This window comes from Onychomys torridus, chromosome X (assembly GCF_903995425.1).
Source record: "Onychomys torridus chromosome X, mOncTor1.1, whole genome shotgun sequence".
In the NCBI taxonomy this organism is placed as follows: Eukaryota; Metazoa; Chordata; class Mammalia; order Rodentia; family Cricetidae; genus Onychomys; species Onychomys torridus.
The window spans coordinates 93771679-93789039 of NC_050466.1; positions in this window are offsets into that span (position 1 = coordinate 93771679).

Sequence of the window (17361 nt, forward strand, 5' to 3'; positions counted from 1 at the left end):
CTGCTAGAGCCTTTCACACAGACTGAGACACATGGGACCTCATTTCCCCATTCATGGTGGAATGTTGATGGGCCAGATCAATCAGGTACAAATCCCAGCCAGGAAATCACAGCTGCTGTGAATTCAAGAATGCAATGGCTATGTCAAGCCCAGAAAACAGTGTTCCATAACACTCCACTCATTCCTCCAGCTCTTACATTCCTACCACCTTTTCTTCTGTGATGCTCCCTGAGCTTTGGAGGGGGTATCCTAGACGTCCTATTTTTGGCTGAGCATTCAACAGTTATTCATTCCCATCACTTTGAAAAGTTATCTGTCTATGTAGTTGCTGGTGCTTGCTACAGAAGTAGTTTCTCTAACTAAAGTTGACAGCCACACTAATCTGTGCACATAAATATAATTACTTAGAAGGCAAGTTGACAGGTCGCATTATGTCCCATCAGAAGAACAACAGTAGTAACTTCCCTGCTAGGAACTATGACTTCCCCAACCAGGCCTTTTGACATACCAGATGTGAATTCCCTACTGTGGGATGGGCCTCAAATTGATTCAGAAAGTGCTTTGTTAACGTCTTAGTTACATTGGTTTTCATAGTATGCCCTAACAAAAGCTACTCAAGGAAGAGAGGGTTTATTTTGGTTTATAGTCCATCATAGTGGTGAAGAAATGACATCAGGCAAGAAAGACATAGTAGCAGAAGTAGCAAGTGGGTTGGTCATGCTGCTCAGGAAGCAGAAGTGAATAAAACGTGGAACTGGGCTATAACACCTCAAAGCATGCACTCACTTCCTACAGTGAGCCTCAGCCTTCCCAAGCAGTCTTCTCATCTGGATACAAAGTATTCCAATGTGAGACTACGAGAGACTTTTCACGTTCACCACATTCAGTCCCTGCCCCGCCCCCCAATAGGTTCATGGCCTTCTCTTGATTCAAAATGCATTCAGCCCAATTTCAAAAGTTCCTGAAGTCTTTAGTAGTTTCAACATTGTTTAAAGACCAAAGTCTCCCCTGAGACTCAAGGCAATCTCTTAGCTGTGACCCTGTGCAAAAAACATTACATGATTGCAGTGTGAAATGACACAGTATAAACATTTCTATTCAAAATGGGAGGAATTGGGATGAATAGCAAAGAAAGATCTGACCAAAGTAAAACTAAAACCTAGCAGAGAAAACACCAAATTCTGCAACTCCATATCCAGCATCCGAGCCTCAGTACAATCATCTTAGCTCTAAAGAGTTTAGGTAGCTCTGTCCCTCCATCTCTGTTGCCTATAGCACACAGAATCTCTCTCTTAGTCACGATCCATACAGTGTGTGCAGCTTTATTCAGTGGAATTCACATGGTTCTGGCTCCTCCAACATCCTGGGGGCTCTAACGCTTTTTAAGCTTTCCTTCACAGCTTCATCCAGTTGCTTATCAGGGCCTTCGTACAGGCAGGTACTCTAATCCCAACACACATTGCTTGGCTTTCAGCAGCTCTCTGCAACCATGGTACGAGACTCATGACTCCCTCAATCTTGCCTCTTTCATGCCTCCAAAGCCAGTACCACATAGTCACCTGAAGGTTGACCTACTTCCCATTGGATCACAATTGCATCAGCTTCTGTGTGTCAACACTGAGAAAAACTTCCTTGGCAATTGCTTTCCAGAAACAGGAAGCCCCTTTAGCATTCCAAGTTCAGCAATAGGGTCTGTATTAGTTACTTTTCTGTTGTTGTAATGAGCACCATGACCATAAAAACTGATGGACGAGTTTATTTTTGCTTACAGTTCCAGATAAGAGCCAATCATGGTAGGAAGGTATGGCAAGAAATGGCAGGCATCATGGTAGGAACAGGATACTGAGAGCTCATCTCCTTTTGTTGTGTAAGTACAAAGTAGAAAGAGTAGACTGGAAGGGGCATGAGGATTTTTTTGTTTTTGTTTTTGTTTTTTGAGATAGGGTTCCTCTGTGTAGCTTTGGAGCCTGTCCTGGAACTCACTCTGTAGCCCAGGCTGGCCTCGAACTCACAGAGATCCTCCTGCCTCTGCCTCCTGAATGCTGGGATTAAAGGCGTGCACTGCCACCACCACCACCACCACCACCCAGCTCATGAGTATTTTAATATTAAAGCCCATCTTCATTTTAATATCAAAGCCCACCTCCATTTGCGTACTTTTGCCAGCAAGTCTGCGCCATCTAAACCTCCCCAAACAGTGCCACCAAATGAGAAACAAGCGTTCAAATACATGAGTCTGGGGAGGAACATTTGTATTCAAATGACTACAGGGTTTGCCATTTTATTTTGATAGCTTACTTGGAGGAGTCTGTTCTCCTCTTCCACTACAGTTTCTGGGAACTGAACTCAGAGCTGCCTTTGGAGTAATAAATTATTTTAGCCTACTTGCATCATGGATTTTTTTCCTTCAACCATTACAGGGCTTTACTGTGGTATAGTAGCCTGAGTTGGCAGCTGTGGTATTTCAGAACTTAAAACACATAATTCCAAGTCCTTCTGGCATTTAAAGTTTTTGTTGAGAAATCAACTTTTGGTGTGATGGGCTTGGCTTTACATGTGACTTAGTGCTTCTCTCTCAAAGCTTTCAATATATTCTCTTTGTTTTGTGCATCTGGCACTTGAAGTGCAGTAGATGTGGGGAGTTTCTTTGTCTTATAATTTTGTGTTCAGCTGGGCAGTGGTGCACGCCTTTAATCTCAGCACTTGGGAGGCAGAGCCAGACAGATCTTTGTGAGTTCGAGACCCTGTACCAAAATAATACAGAGAAACCCTGTCTCGGAAAAACAACAACAACAAAATAATAATAATAATTTTGTGTTCAATATGGCTCTCATATTTGGTTGGGCACCTCTTTTAATAGATTTGCAAAATTTTTTGTTACAGTATGTCTAAAAATATTTTCTATGCTGTTGACATGAACTTCTTTTATGCCCAGAACTTATAGATTGTGTCTTTTTATGGTATATCAAAGATCTTACATGTTCCATTTATGTTTTTATTTATCTATCTTTATTCCAGTTCATTTATCTTATCTTCAGGCCCTTGCATTCTGTTGTCCCATGATCCATTTTGAGGATTTTCTTTATTGAATTCCATCTTCATGTGTTGTATTGAATTCTTTATTTCATTCATGTTTGTGTTGTTTCAAAATTCATCCAGAAACTTATGTACACTTTTATTTTTAACATATTTATTATGGCACATTTTGGGAGGAGATATATTTTATCTTGGTTTTTCACTGTACTTGTGTTTTTGTTTTTTTTTCCACTGAGACATGTACATCTGGAGTTAGAGCACCAGTAGAATCTCATTTTATTTAAGTCAAATTTATTCTTTCAGTAGATTTGTTTACAATGTTTAGGATGAACTTAGTTGTAGTAGGAATGAGGTACAGTTTTCCTCTGTTGTATTGGTGTTCAGAGCACCAGGCTCTATCTCTGATTCTTCTGTAAAAGTAGAATGTTGCCTACAACAACAGCCACTTTGCAGAGGTAGCCCCAATGTGGAAACAGGGTGATGCCTAAATACAAAATAATCACTCCTTAAGCACTAATCATTTTAGGGCATGTAGAGACAGTGCTAGTTCTATATTAACATATTAGTTACTGTGTGTATGAGTGGAAAGAAACAAAAAGGAAGAAAAACATTTATTAGTATTGGGTTGATGCATAGAAGGTAGAGGAGGAGAATGTAAACAGAAGATGGTACTGTAGAGTCAACAATAAGAGGAGGACTAGCGAGTTTTGGCTAATGTAAATTGAAGGGAGCACTCTACCACTGAGCTAAATCCCCAACCCTGTTATTTTTATTTTATATGTCTGTTTATGTGAATGTCCATGTGCATACCAGTGCCTGCAGACACGAGAGGGCATCAAATCTCCTGGAGTCAAAGATTCTGGTCATTGTGAGATATGTGGAATGCATTCTGGGAAGCAAACTCTGGTTCTCTGGAACTGCAGCAAGTGCTCTTGATTAATGGACTATCTCTCCAGCCCTTGGTCTGCTAATTTGACACTCATAGTTAAATAAAGAAGGAATGGATGTAGGGGAGAGAGTTAGATCTGTAGGGACACAGGATATGAAAACTGACCTACCTTATCGGAGACTATGGGGGTCCAGCCCCTCAATAGTCCCCTCCCAGGGTCCAGGAAAAATCTACAACCAGCTGATAATTAATCTTTGAAGAAAAGAAATGATTCTATGTACATGAAATTCCTTAGTCCATACACTTTATTATTCTGTCCGTTCTCTCTCTACAAGCTTCTATTCTGCTCTCATTTTAGCTCCTTTCTTGTCCAATTTCTCTTTACATTTATCTGTTGTCCCCTCTAGGTTCTATCTTAATTCCGTCATCTAGTTCTGCCCCTTCTAGGTTCTCATCCATCTAGTTCTTTCCCATCTCAGCTCCTCTCCCATCTCCTTCTCTCTCATCTTGTTCTTCCCCATCTGCCTCTTCCTCATCTTCCATCTCGTTCCTCTAGTACTCTCTTCTAGCCCTTCAATCTAGTTCTTCCCCATCTCAGTTTGTTCCTCTCAAGTTCTTACCCATCTAGTTCTTCCATTCTCTTTTCTCTTCTCAGTCGTCCCGTGACTAAAGGCTGAATTTGGGTACTATCTAAGAAGAGGGATCTTAAGCATGATTGGTAGAAAATGTTAAGACTCTATAAGTTGCTAGGTCAATGGGAGAAAACAAACTGCCTTCTTTTTTGCTGTGGCTCCTATCTGTCCAAGCTATCTGCTGTTTTCCTGCAGGGTGGGGGAAAGTGTGCTCGGTCGCTAGGCAGCCTGTGTACGGCCAGATGTCTCTGGTGATAGTTCAAGGGAGATCTGGAGCTAGAGGAAAGATTTGGGAAAGGAGGAAGTTAAGCTTAATTGGCACATCTGCCAGGCCTTCTCAAACAGGTAGTCTGGACGCTTACGTCTGTTCTTGGAGAGTACAGAGGTGTCTCTGATAAGGTACTTTCCTCCATCTGGGGATGCACCTGGCTGGATGCTGCCAATGACGATAATTACAGGGAGGCTTGAACTAGGGTTCTGGCTGAGCATAGCTATCAGTGCAGATCGTTATCTAAATATTCCTCGAAGTGGTTAGATAAGGAGTTAGAGGTCTATAAAGTTAGTAAGGCTGTAAAAAAGGAGGGTCCAAGCTAAATTGTGCAAAGCTATTACTTAAGTTCCACCTGACCTAGGTGGTGTCTCCTTGTGGAATTTACCTTAAATCAGGAGACTTGCATGTGGACTGTTATCACTGTTAGTCATTCAAAGTGGCTAAGGGAGATAGCTGATTCCAGAGGAGGCCTTTCCTGACGCTGTTCTCCAAATATCTTGAATGTGTATGTCCAGAGAGTGATCAGTCCACACTGTTAGCCCTTCTTAGGGAAGAGTCAATTGGGAAAACTATGAAGGCACACATGACTTTCATAACAGAAGACAGCTGATATATAACAAGCCAAGTAACACCAAAAGCTCCTTGGAATTTGGCTTCCTCTGGAGGAATTTCTTGATCCATCCAGATAGTGACTTTGCCATAACCAATTGAGTTCTTATATATTCCTGTGGCCCGCAGCACTACCTGATACTGGATTCTGTGCAAAGTCTCAGCATTTCTTCCCCATCTTCAGGAAGCCTTCCTCTGCTACTTAGAGTTCCTCTGTGATAGGCTATCCTGGTCGCTCTTTTGAAAGATCAAATGGTCAATGTCAATGTCATCTCCGTCTTTGGGTGCTGATTCACAGGCCTAATCTCAAATGCTGTTGATATTTCTGTGAATTCCATTTGGTTTCTGGCTGTGAATGCCGGCCCTGGTCCCATGCAGCTCTTCTCAATGTTCAGCATTGCTGCTTGGAGTCTGAAAACTCCCATGTGTTCTTTGGTTCCCATTAGGTTTTCAGCTTGCTGAATGTTGTGTGCATTTGACTCAAAGAGCCTTTTCCACAGTTGTGCAGTATTTTGCTGGCCAGATTTCAGTATATGGTCTGTCGACACTGGTCTGAGTTTCTCTGGAGAGTTTGGTTCCCAGAAGGTCTTGAGTTGCAGGGTGCCTGACTCCACAGAAATCCTTATGACATGGCATCTCATTTCTACTGTTAGTTGCCTAGTGCTGAGCACTCAGTACAGAGGGATAGGGGTTTTTCTTAACATCCCTGTCTGCTGATTCTGCTGCTGCCTTACACTTGGCCATTTTCCAGTTGTTCAGAGGGTCTACTGTTGTTCTGATAGTGGTTCTCTAGCCTTTTCTGCCCTAGGAACTCTGGCAGACCATACCTGAGTGTCATCTGCCATCTTGAAAAACAGCTCTTGTGGCCTTTATTTACTTTTTAACACCTACTTAAAATATTTTACTATGTGCATTTATTTATGTATAAGAAATAAGATAAATGAATTTGTTTCAAATGACCAGATCATTGCTCTAATGCAATAATCTGTTAGTCCAAACTTTCATTAATAATTTGAAATATTTACTTAAATTATATAAAATAAATTATATAAACATACATGCATTTTATATCTCTGTTTCTATATTCTGTCAGAGCAGCTCTGTATTTATGCCAAACTTTTCATTTGTGGATTAACACTTTAATATTTAGTAGGTTTGTCACTCATCATTGCTGTTTATGTTTCAGAACTGAACCATTATTTTAAAATGTTTATTGTTGCAGTTGAGATTTAGACATCACTATATAAAAATAGAATCTATATCATGTCACATCACTTCTCAAAGCAGTCAAGACTTTCCATTCAGTGATGCCTACTAATAAGGAAATTCTTCCTATCCACACAGTGCAGCTAACATCACTTCTTAAAAAGAACAACTGCTATGAATAATGGAATCTTTTCATGTTGTATTGGACCTTAGTTACGTTTTTCTTAGGTCCCTCAATCGTAGACTCCTGAAAGCAACTGGCATCTGTGTCTTACAGACTTAAAACTCCATCAATTTTTTTTGTTTGTCTTTGAGACAGGGTTTCTCTGTGTTGCCCTGGTGTCCTGGATCTTGCTCTGTAGACCAGGCTGCCCTCAAACTCACAGAGATCTGCCTGCCTCTGCCTGTGGAGTGTTGGGATTAAAGGCATGAACCACCACACCTGGCCTTCTTAAATTTTTTATTCAGACACTTTTTCTGTTAAAACACGGATATATATCTGTTTACTATGGAAAGTATTTTGTTATTGTACACATGAGATACACTTACATATAATTTTTTTAAAAAGCTTTTTATTGATTCTTTGTGGATTTCACATCATGCATCCTAATCCCATTTGTCTCCCTGTCCCTTCATATCTGCCCTCTGCCCTTGCAACCTCCCCCACCTAATAAAATAAATTTTAAAGAAAAAGCAAGAAACAAAAAGCAAAGCTAAAACCAACCAAACAAAAACATCTCATCGTGTAAGCTGTAGTGAGGCCCAGTGAATCACACAGTACACCCTTTAGTCCATATTTCTTTACTTCTAAGTGTTCATTGCAATGAGTCATTGGTCTGGTTTGTGGCCTCTGGCTTCTGCTACACTCTCGGTACTGGGCCCTCACTGGGACTCTCTTGAATATTCTGTTGCTGCCCTGTGATGTGGAGCTCCTGCAGTTTTGGATCTGCGGGTCCCACCCATTCACATACTCTAGCAGTTTATAGATGGGGTGGATGTTGAGGTGGGACAACGTATAGCCCTGGTTCTGGGCCTGGGTGATAGCTGGGTTGGTCAGCCTGTCAGCTTTCCGTCATCAACACTACCAGGATGAGCTCTCCAGCCCTGGCTAGCTCACCCACTGCAATAGACAACAAGGAGTGGGGCCAGTTCTGCTCTCATGCCCTTGGGGCTGTCTCACCTGCACCCATACCACCAGGGCCAGCTCTACTGCTTTGCTCAGCCGAGGTGCAGGGCCTGCTCTCCAAAGTGCTGCAGTTGGTGAAGTGCAGTACCAGCTCTCTTGCCTGCTACAGGTTTGGCAAGGGGCAGGGGTGAGGAGAAAGGGCATATTTCCCTCATCCATTCTACCACATGGCAGACAAGGATGGGGGGGGGGAGTCAACTCTCCCGCTCTCATGCCCCCAGGGCCAGCTCACCTGCACCCCTGCCAACAGGATCAGCTCTAGTGTGCTGCCCAGGTGAGGTGTAGGGTTCACTCCCCTGTGTGCTACAACCAGTGAGGGGCAGGACCAGCTCTCCCACTCCCATGACCTCAGGGCTAGCTCTCCCTCCCACCTGCCATAGGCAGCAAGGGGTAGAGGATGAAGGAGGGCATTTCTCCCTTCCCCACTCTATCATATGGCAGATGAGTGGTGGGGCCAGCTCTCCCACAGTCACTCATGCCCCCATCAAATCAATAGGGTCAGCTCCACTGTGCTGCCCAGAGAAGGTGCAAGGTCTGCTCTCCTTAGTGTTGCAGCCGGTGAGGAGCAGAGGCAGTTTTCCCACTCTTGTGACCCCAGGACCAGGTTTTCCACCTATGAGGGGTAAGGGGGGCATCTCTCCCTCACCTATACCACTGCATGACAGACAGATAGTGGGGCTAGCTCTCCCACTATCACACCTTCTGGGCCTACTCACATGCACCCCTTCCAACAGGGTCAGCTCTACTGTGCTGCCCAGGCTGGGTGCAGGGCCTGCTCTCCTGAGTGCTGCAGCCAGTGAAGGATGGGACCAACTCTGCAGACCAGTCCTCACTATCTTTGATGGTAACAGGAGCCACAGACATCTGTAGCAGGGTCACAGACTACAAGTCTCTGGGCATCTTCATGGCCCTTGTTAGCAGCCCAGACGACACCATAGACCCAGGTGGCAGCACAATTGGCCCAGATCTGTATGGCTCCAGCAGTATCACAGCCCTTGGACACTAACTTGACCCTAGGTGGTAGCCCAGACCCTGAACATCAGCGTAGCCCTTAGTGGCAACATGGGCTGTGGAGATCAACACAGACCCAGGTTGTAGTAGGACTATGGACCCAGACATATTCCCTGGCAGCAGCCTGGGCTTCGATGTCATCATGGCCCTAACTGGCATCACAGGTCATGCAGGATGGCATGGCCCCACTGGCAGCATAGCCCTCAAGTGCCAACATGTCCCCAGGTGGCAGCCCAGATCCCAGGCATTTGCTCAGCCTTCAGTGGTAATAGCAGCCACTGACATCAACTCAGAGCCCGGCTCCATCAGGGCCATGGACATGGCCACTCTGCAGCAGTCCTGGCCCAGATGTCACCATGGACCTCGGTGGCAGCACAGGCCTCTTAGATCGGCATGGTTCCTATGGGAGCACATCCCTCAGACAACAACATGGTCACATGTGGTGACCTAGTCTCTGCTGTGGATATCACTCTGTATAAATAAAGTGCTGATTGGCTAGTAGCCAGGCAGGAAGGATAGGGTAGGTGGGACAAAGAAGAGGAGAATTCTGGGAACAGGAAGGCTGGGAGGAGACACTGCCAGCCGCTGCCATGAGAAGCAACATGTAAAGATACCGGTAAGCCACAAGCCATGTGGCAAAGTATAGACTAACAGAAATGGGCTAAATATAAGAGTAAGAGCTAGACAATGGTAGGCCTGAGCTAATGGCCAAGCACTTTAAATAATATAAGTGTCTGTATGATTATTTTATACGTGGGTTGTGGGACCGAGGGGGCTTGGTGGAACCTGGAGAGAAGCTCTCCAACTACAAGTCTCTGGGCATCTTCATGGCCCTTGGTGGTAAGAGGAGCCATGGACATCAACACAGAACACCACAGCTGTGTCAGGGCCATGGACTCAGACATGGCCCTTGGCAGCAGCCCAGGTCTGGACATCATCATGGCCCCTGTGGCAGGCAGGCCACTCACATCAGCTGGTTCTTCACTGCCCTCATCTCTTTAAATCCACCTCTCTCCCCAACACATGAATCAATCAATCTCTCTCTCTCTCTCTCTCTCTCTCTCTCTCTCTCTCTCTCTCCCATTTCCCCACCATATAGTCGCTCAGCACAATGATTTCTGCCTGCCCAGGCAAAGTGTCCTCAGGTGGAGTTGTAGCTGTCCTCCTGGTACCTGGTGCTCACGGCACTGGAAGGCTTGTGGTTGATCTCTGCCTGCTCAGGGCGAGTGTCCTGGGACAGGGCTGTAACTGTCCTGGTGCCTGGGCTTCATGGCACTGGGTGGCTCATGGTTGATCTATATAATTTATTTGTAATAAGTCTCACTATTCCATAAACTTGTAAGAGATTTAAAATTTATGCCAAGCAGTGGTGGCACACACCTTTAATCCCAGCACTCAGGGGAGCGAAGTAAGCAGATCTCTGCTTGAGGCCAGTCTGGTCTACAGAGTGAGTTCCAGAACAGCCAGGGCTACACAGAGAAATCCTGTCTTAAGAAACAAAACATACAAAAACAACAAAAATAAATAAATAAAATAAAATTTTGACTGTCAATGCTATTGACTTGTACTACTAAACCAAAGATTCTAAACTTTGCTTTAAAAATAAAACAAAATTGTAGCAGGAATCTTAAAAGTTCTTATTAATAAAATCAAACCTGAGGCCAGTTATTGGGGAGAACACTGGAAGATCAGAGAAGCAGAACAAGCCACAGCTTCCTCACCTTGCCAGTTCCTCAGCTGATCCTGTTTCCTCAGACTGGAAGCCTCTGAGTCCTCATTCAGAATGGATCTCAGCAGAACTGTGCTGCTCAAAAGCCTAAAAGCTTAACCAGCCAAAAGCTGGTAGTTTCTGGTCTTCACGCCTTATATATCTTTCTACTTTCTACCATCACTCCCTGGGATTAAAGGTGTGAGTCACCACGCCTGGCTGTATCCTTGAACAGATGGATTTCTGCCTCTGGAATGCTAGGATTAAAGGTGTGTGCTACCACTGCCTACCTCTATGTTTAATATTGTGGCTGTTCTGTCTCTGACCCCAGATAAGTTTATTTGGGTCAATATTTCAGGAAACACAATACCACCACACAAAATCAATACCATATATTTAACACCATATATATGTACACACACTCTCTCTCTCTCTCTCTCTCTCTCTCTCTCTCTCTCTCTCACACACACACACACACACACACACACACACACACACACACTGGTTGAAATGAAGAGTTTCCTGAGCTGTTTCTATTGAATCCTGGCATTCTTTCCTTGAAACAGTTTCAAAACTGCTTACTGTTCACTAATGTACCCAAGAAGCTCCTAGCCTGTCTGCCTAGCACAACCTATCAGCCTGTGCACTCGCCATACAGTCTTTGGTTTCTTGTAGTGAAAACTTTTAGACCCTTGGAACTCTACTCACTTCATGCTCCCAAACAGCTCAATGCCAGGCCGTCTATAACCATTCATCTAAGTGACTACCACTGTGAATAATGTTGATTCCTTATGATCCCCTGATGAGGGATTTTGGCAAAGGCAGAAAATCTATGAGCCTACATATTGTTCTTCCTTTCTTCTATTTTCCGTCATCTTGCTCTCCTTTATACTCTTCTCCCTTTCTCTCTTTTACTTCTATGGTCATGAGTGTTTCTTCAGTAATGTTTCTTTTGGTGGCAGTATTGCTCCACTAAAGGAAAACAATTCTTTCCTCCCACCCTTGGCTTTTGAAAAACACCTATTCTTTGAACAAGTGTATTTCTCTTGGAAAAAAATACCTTGCATCTGGGTCTGGGATTTGCATTTAAGGGAGATTTCCTGGAACCTACTCCTAATAATTCTCTGCCCAGGCTTTCTTGATTATATAGGGAAGGAAGGTCAGGCAGCTCCCATGATCTCTCTGTTTCTTCTCTTTGTTTCATATGTTGTTTTCAATAAGTTTTCTTTGGCTATAAAATATACACCTGCTCATTATAGAAAATCTGCAAGCATGTAGAAAAGGCTGAAACAGAAGATAAACATTGTGTATAATCCCATACACATCAGAGAAGTGCTACTGTTAGCAATTGAAGCAGTTCTCTCCTGAGTGGTTTCTTTGTCCACATTTTGATATTATTGCAATCACCTGCTACATATAACATTTAGTTTTCTTATTTATATCACTTATATCTCATAAGTATGCTTATGTTTTTAACTTTAAAAACTACATTATGTTTTAAACGTTTTTTAAGCTTTTTAATACTTGTAGAATAATTTACTATGTATAAGTAGCCTGTGCTAATTATAATCTCCTTTGAAATGAGACATATACTGTTGGTTATATATACTGCTGTTTTAACTAATGCTTCTATCATTCAACTAAGTACACAAGGTGATCCATTCATTGAATGTGCAAAATATATTTCAGAAAATAAAGATCATTGTAACATCAAAAGCAATTGGTTTGAACTAGTGAAAACTTGAACCTCCTCTAGTATCTGTACTTCCTTTTCTATCTGGGAAGGCATGGTACAAAACTCATATCGCCTCCAATAATCACTTAACTAGTGACCCAGAATGCATCAGAGCAGTCCAACATACAAATAATTACCACATCTGTTGAATCTTTGGTTTACTTCTGAGCCCAGCTATCTCTAACTAAACCTTCTGGTGTTTTTATGGTATGGAGAGTCTGCTACTCATTGATCATTGCCTGCATGTATCTAGAGATACCATTACCAAGTATATATTAGATAAGTCTCTTTTTCAAGTAAGACATCATTGCCCATCTCCTGTCTTCCTTACTATCCTACAAATAAACTCACTGATTATTTGTGTTTTAAGTCTATTGACTATTTGGGAAATGGATGAAGGAAAGAAAAATAGCAAATAGAGGCATCGACAAAAATTTGATATTCTTACAAAATTACAAAAATTCTGGAGTGACTTTTCTGAATGCCCAGATGACATGATAACAATAATAACATTTTTGATGTTTCTCATGAATGACACAGTATCCATGTAGATTGCTTAGCTGCAATGCTTGCTGAATATTTGAAATCTCCTTTGACTATTATCCTGGTGCTATACAGCTTGGGTCTGGCATTTCCCTTAAAAGCCTATGTTTTAAAGCTTGGTTCTCAGTTTGGTACTATTAAAAGTTAGTGGAAACTTTTACAATATGTGTCTCATAGGAGGTCAGAGGTTATTTGTGGATACCTTTAAAGGGAATTGTGGGAACCTAGTTCCTCTTCTGCTTCTCAGCTGCCACAAAGTAAGCAGTTTCTTTTGCCATACACTCTTGCTTTCTATACTACCTCTCTATGGGCTGAAAAGTAGATGCTCTGAAACATCCCTAATTGAAAGCTCAAAGAAACCTTTTCTCTTATTAAGTTGATTTACTTCAGACAATTACTACACTAATGGACTAAGGTACCTGGCCTTGACTTTTGCATACATTGCATTTCCCCTTTTTGTATTCTATGTCTTTCTCTTAATAATTGATTAGCTAATGTTAGTGAGTTCCACAAATTGCTACATGAAGATGGTACATAGTAGTTAAATATTATTGAGATATCATATATCATTTGCTAGAAATAACACTGCCATACTAAAATACCCCCATTAGGAGTGAAGTACACAGCAGAAATGTATTATCTCGTGGTACTAGAGGCTACAAATCCCAGATGTAAAACAGCTTTGGTAATTTCTGAGGGTTGTAAGGGAGAACACAATTCATAGCTCTTTACTCTGGTGGTTTACTCACAATAGTTAATATTCCTTGCCTTATAGCAGTATTAGTCCCATCTGTGTCTTCTTTTCCAAACACAGTTGTCATTGTGTCCATGTGTCTATGTGCAAATATTTCCTTTATATAAAATTCAAACCCCATTGTATTAAGGGCCCAACTTGCCTCAACATACCTCATCTTAAGTAACAATATTGTGGTGATTTGAAAAAAAAAAGGCTCCCATAGGAAGGTGACACTATTAGGTGGTGTGGCATTGTTGGAGTAAAGTGTGGCCTTGTTGGAGGAAGTGTGTGTCATTGTGGGGTGGGATTTGAGGTCTCCTAAGGTCAAGCTATGCCCAGTGTAGAACAGTTCACTACCTGTTGTCTGTGGATCAAGATATAGAACCCTCATCTCCTTCTCCAGCACCATGTCTGCCTGTATGCTGCCATGTCCCACCATGATGATAATGGACTAAAGCTCTGAACTACAAGCTAGCTGCAATGCTATGTTTTCCCTTATAAGAGTTGCCAGGGTCATAGTGTCTCTTTACAGCAATAGAAACCCTAAGACAAATATATACAACAATGTTACTTCTAAAAAAGGTCAAGTTTTGGTGAATTGGTATTTAAAACTTTAACATATAAATTTGAGGAGGCAAAATTCAATTAATAGTGTTTCACATATATTAAAATGGTTTTACTCATAACTAAAATTTTATTGGTGTGCTGGTTTAAATGAGAAATGTCCCCATAGGCTCATAGAGTTGAATAGTTGGTCACCTGGGAGTGGCACTGTTTGAAAGGATTAGGGGGAGTGGCCTTTTTGGAGGAAGTATGTCACTGGGGGTGGGCTTTGAGGTTTCAGAAAGCCTATTCCAAGTCCGATTTCTGTGAATCTGGAACTCTCCAGCACCATGTCTGCCTGAATGCTGCCATGCTCCCTGCCATGGCAATAACTCACTAACCCTCTTCTTTTATAAGAGCTGCCTTAGTCATGATGTCTCTTCACAACAATAGAACACTGAGTAAGACAATTGACTATTAAAGTCAAGAACAGAAATAGTTTTGTTTAGAATGTTGAAAACACTATTCCATCAATTATATATATATAGCATCTAATGTTTGCCACTGAGAAATCCAATATTCTTTAATTCTTTTTTTCTTAGATATTTATTTAGTAAATACTTATGTACGCAGGGTTCTGTCTGCATGTATGCCTGCAGGCCAGAAGAGGGCACCAGATGGTTTTCTATCACCATGTGGTTGCTGGGAATTGAACTCAGGACCTCTGGAAGAACAGCCAGTGCTCTTAACCCCTGAGCCATCTCTCCAGCCCCATATTCTTATGTCTTAATGGTTTATATCTTTCTATAAGCGTTAGTATTTATTTGTTAGTGTATTTTTAATTTTACAAAATATTTGGGCTTCATTAGGACTATATTATACCTCTAACTAGGTTTGTTTTTTATCATAGTTATACCTCCTCATCTTATTTGGGTTTCTATTGCTTTGAAGAGACACCATGACCATGACAACTCTTATAAAGGAAAAATATTTAATTGGGGTGGCTAACATTTTCAGAGATTTACTCCATTACCACCATGGTGGGACATGGTGGCATGGGGCAGACATAGTGCTAGAGAAGGAGCTGAGAGTGAGTGGAGAAGGAGCTACATCTTGACTTGCAGGCAACAGGAAGTGATCTGAGATACTTGGTATGGCTGGAGCAAAGGAGACCTCAAAGTCTGCCCACACAGTGACACATTTCCTCCAACAAGGTCATACCTACTCCAAAAAAGCCACATCTCCTAATATTGCTACTCCCTATGAGCTTATGGAGGCCCATTACATTCAACTACCACACTCCTATTACCCACACTTATTTCTATTCCATCCTTCTATTGGTATGTTTCTTATTTCCTAATAGTTCCTCTTCTACTTTCATGTCTTTCTGAATATAACACCAACAGCTTAAGTGATAAAAATAAGAACTTGCAGTGTTGCTTCAAACCCAAATACTTCTGTACAGCAAAGGAAATAATTAACAGAACTTCTAATATATTACCTTTATCCAAAACACTCTGAAGTTTAGTGCTCTTACTTGGTGTGGATTTTTATCCACTGTTCCAGGTATTCTATAGGTTTTTCTTTTTGATCCAGAAATCAGGTATTTCAGTAATGGGACATTTTATTTCTTTAATTTTTATTCATTTTTATTGATTGTTTTTGAAATTATAACATAATTACATCATTTCACCTTTCTCTTTCCTCCTCCCAAACTCTCCCATATGCCCCTTCTTGCTTTCAGATTCAAGGCCCTCTTTTTTATTAGTAGTTGTTATACACACACACACACACACACACACACACATTTATATTCATAAATATATAAATATAATCTTCTCCATCCATATAATGTTACTTGTATGTATATATGATTTCAGGCCTGACCATTGGATAGCTGATTGACTCCCTCTTTACTGTAGAAGACTATTTCTCCAGCTCTCAGCATTCCTTAGGAGCTTGTAGTTCTTTGTGTAGGGTTGAGGTCTCATGGGCCTTCCCCCTTCCACATTAGCATGTCTAGTGGTGTCATTATCATTCTGCTAATGCTTCAGAAATCATCATGTTAGTGAGACTTTATGGGTGTAGCTTTTGACATTCCTGGGAGACACAGTCTCACAGCAAACTCCCTGATCCTCTGGATCTTGCAATCTTTCTTTCCTCTCTTTCACAATGTTCCCTGAGCCGTAGGGGTGGGAGTTGTTTTGTATATGTATCATTTGGGATTAGGCTCCACAACTTTGCATTTTAGTTAGTTGTAGTTTTCTGTAATGGTCTCTGTCTTTTGCAAAGAGAAGTCTCTTGATAAGGGGTGAGAACTAAACTTATCTGCAGATATAGAGACAAGTTTTAAGAATATAGTTAGGGATTATGCTGGTTTAATAAAGTAGTGGTTGTAGGTTTTCCTCCCAGATCCATGACTTTAATAGTTCCAGGTACTTGGTGAGGTTTTTAGTACCGGGTATTGTTTCTTCCTTGCTGAGTGAGTCTTAAGTCCAATTAGAGAACTGTTGGTTATTTTCTTAAAATTTTAAGTGATGTGATTATTTCTCAGCTATAATTTTCACTATTTTCTCTTTTTGTAATGCTAATTATGTAGCTCTTATGTAGCAGTCTTCTAATTTATAGAATGATTTGATATAGGTTTAAACAGAAGATAAAAGGGTAAATCAGCTTGTGGATCTCCCCCCAAACAAATAAAACAATAACTCTTTCTAAGTGGGCCAGTGTGACAAATGCAACCAATGACTAATCCTGTCTAATTCCTGTTGCACTAATTAGTGGTCAGTGGAATGAAATAGTCCAACTTTCATAATCACTGTCTCAGGAATAACACATGTTGGATTCTTCTGGAATGCAAAAGTTGTTCTTTCTACTTCAATACACAGCAAGTTGAATTCACATATCCATTACAGAGGGGAAAAAACTGAGAGAGTAGAGACTAGTGTGAAAAAGCTTTCTATCCTCTTTCCCGACTCATGAATCCTTTGGCCTACACTCTGTCCTTCCTCATCACATATACTTTAAACAATCTGATTTTAACAGAATTGTTTGAAGTTCCAAGAGCTTTTGTTATTCCAACTGTATAAAGTCTTGTCCTTGTTCTTTCGACCTCTCACTTCACTGTCTGGTTTTGCTTTGCATTGCCTCTCTTTTGTTGCCAGTCTCCTCAGTTGTATCATAATTCTTAGGTGACTGCTTCTCCATTTAAGATTATTGGAGTCTCTGTTTACATTAAGGGCTTGTTGACTCTGAA